Here is a 2,935-nt window from a genome sequence, read left to right as displayed (position 1 = left end):
CTGGAGTGTCCACCTTTTCGCCGCGCCTTCGCTGTGCTTCCAAGCCTGCTAGCCCAATCTCCCTTGATCAGCTAGCGCGCCCCGCCTCTCGTCTCCAACCCCGAGTATAAAAGGACTGTCATTTCGTTGTTCGTGGCGCATTCTGCTGTTGCTCGTATACAGGCCAGGCTCGCCTCCGCGCTGAGTACCAGTGCTCGTATGATCGCGATAATTGATAGAGCCGAGTGAAACCATGTGAAGAGTTGTGTGTGTTTTTGGTTTTCTAGCGTAAAGCTAAGTGCAGCTCTGTTTGCGATCTGGTGTTTTGTTGGTTTGCTTTTCTTTTGTTATTTGCTTGTGTCCTTTTGTGTTAATTCCGTTATTGGGTGGCTTTGTTTTTCGTGTGCCGCCTCCCTTTTTGTTTACCCTGTTTACTTTTGTTAATAAATAACCTTATTTAACCCTTTACATCGTGGGTTTTATGTTACTTCCCTTTCCCCTAACGAGCTGGTTGTAACAAACAGGAAATGTGTTTGTGACTCTTCAGCTCTGTCTCCTCTCACAGGGAGAAGATGATCTGCTGCATCCTGCTGCTCCTCACACTGACCTCCTGTGTCTGTGGTTAGTTTACTCCTTCACTTTAGAAAGTGTATATATGACATCCCAAAAACCCATCCATCCTGGCCACACGTATAAAAAGTAATGCAGAGCCAGTGTTTTTATTTAATGAGGGAACAGGGCTACATGAGTGCAAACTAAATGTTGACAGGGTTTAAATAAAGTTTTCACATTTAAACTCACTTTAAGAGTATTTGATGGAAGTCTGTGGTGCATGTTCAGCGTCTGACTCATTTCTTCAAAATCATCACAAACCTCACAAACCTCAAAAACCTTCTTCCTGAAGTGAAACCTCAAAAACCTTCTTCCTGAAGTGTTGTAAATCAGCTCTGAATGAAACCACTGCCTCAAGTCAGAAGTCAGAAAGTCAGAAGTCAGAAAGCGGAACTCTGTGTTCAGATCGCAACGCAGAAGGAGCGGAGAGCAGAGAGCAGAGACACAGTTTCGAGGCTCGAGGCTCGAACTCCAGAGAGGTAGGTTTGTGACTGTATATTGTTGAGAGGAGATGATGATATCCCTCTCTGACCTGTCGTCCTGGCTCCGCCTTGCCGTAGCATGTTGTGGATGTGGGAACACTGGTCTAGGAGCTGTTTCTCTGTCAGCCTGGATGCTGGGTTTCAGATCATCCATATATCCCACATCATGTAGCCCTTCTCACTGGGATTACCTATGTTTTGTTCCATCAGCTCATTTCTCAGAGCAACATCCGATCTCACCAAGTAGCACCAAGTAGTAGTAGTAGCACCAACCTTGCTTAAGGGTTGATATAACCACAAGGGTCCACACTGGATCTCCTGTGCCAAAGTCAGTAGTGTCGACCACTGAGCTGAACTGACTCTTGTTACCTGAGGTATTGAGTATTTCTAATCTATATATAATCCTGGTCCTGATTGTGTGCGTGTGTGTACGTGTGTGTGCGTGCGTGTGTGTGTGCTCTGAGCTCAGATGAGGTTCCAACTCTTCTCTCACTCTTTCTCCTCTGTTACGTTATCAAACAACGGCCCACATATCATGACAGGATTATATATAAGATTAGGACATGTACTTTCTCACATCATGTACTGCTCTTGAGGTAGTCTGAGATACATGTTCTTAGGGTCACTGCCTTCGAGTTGAGCGAGAGCTCGACAAGCCGTATGGATTACTTCTGCAAGTATGAGAGTCCGAAGCTCTTATGGTTGAGTGATAATTTTTTAACAATCTACCATGATCATTAGCTGGTTACAAGGCTCTAGGTTATAGTTTTCACTTAAGCAGCCTGGTTAACACTGAGTTTGGCTTGTGAAATTAACCCTACTTACTACTTGGTTGCTACTTGGTGAGATCGGGATTGTTTTGCTGTCTGAGAATAGCCTTGCATGGGAACAAAAACTAGTGAGGTAGTGGTTCCCCAGTGAGAAGGGTACAATGTCACACTAGATGGAGAATAAAAGTATGGGATGGATCTGAAAAACCACGCCGCAAGCAATCCAGGACATAGAAACAAGTAGACGACAAGCTCCTTAAGACCAAAGATCATTGTTCCCCAAAATCTTCCACCATCAAACCATCATTTGTTTTATTCTGCTGATTGTCTTTGCAATAACGGATTCTGTGAGCCAGTGACGACCACTTAGGTTCAGAAGAATGGTGCGAGTGGGTCTATTCAATCACTCCATACTCTCTCCAAATCAATTCAGGTGTCTCTTGGTGTCGATCATTTCTAGGCTTCTTCAGAAAATTATCATGAATTTATAGCGTGAGGAAGCGTGCCTCTATTGGCACCCTAGAACTCGCCGATAGGTAGCTTCTCTGAAGACATGCTGCTCGTGCTTCTTGTTATTTAGTGTAGATGAAACAACAACACAGAATATGAGATATTTCCCACATAATCCAATGGTACGAATTTAGGATGATGGGGACTGCGTGTGTGAGCCGAGCATCTTGTGACATAGAGAGTCTTCGACTCTCTCTGGAAACATTGTCCTGAACTTGTTTTACCTGTGTAGTAATCTTTGCGTGTAGTGTGCAAGTGTCGAAGAGTGATGTTTCCATTTTTTATAAGTGACTTATTCAGCGCACCTTATCTCTACGGAAAGTAAAGGGCATAATCTCAGAATTGTATGAGGGGTCAGTTTCCACTGTTGGTGGACAGGACTTTATGGAAACTTAAGGTGATTGTGTGTTGTGTTTTTGTTGGGATAGGTGTGTGGTGAGTGTTTGTGATGGATGTTGTTGAAGAAGAAAATGAGTCAGTAACGCTGATGACAATTGGCATCCAGCCAGACTTTCCATATGTCATAGATACTCTTAAAGTGATTTATAAAGTGTGATTAACGTTGGTGTGTTTTGTATGTTA

This window comes from Seriola dumerili, unplaced genomic scaffold (assembly GCF_002260705.1).
Source record: "Seriola dumerili isolate Sdu_G_001 unplaced genomic scaffold, Sdu_1.0 BDQW01000068.1, whole genome shotgun sequence".
NCBI lineage: Eukaryota > Metazoa > Chordata > Actinopteri > Carangiformes > Carangidae > Seriola > Seriola dumerili.
Note: the sequence above shows the minus strand (reverse complement) of the source record.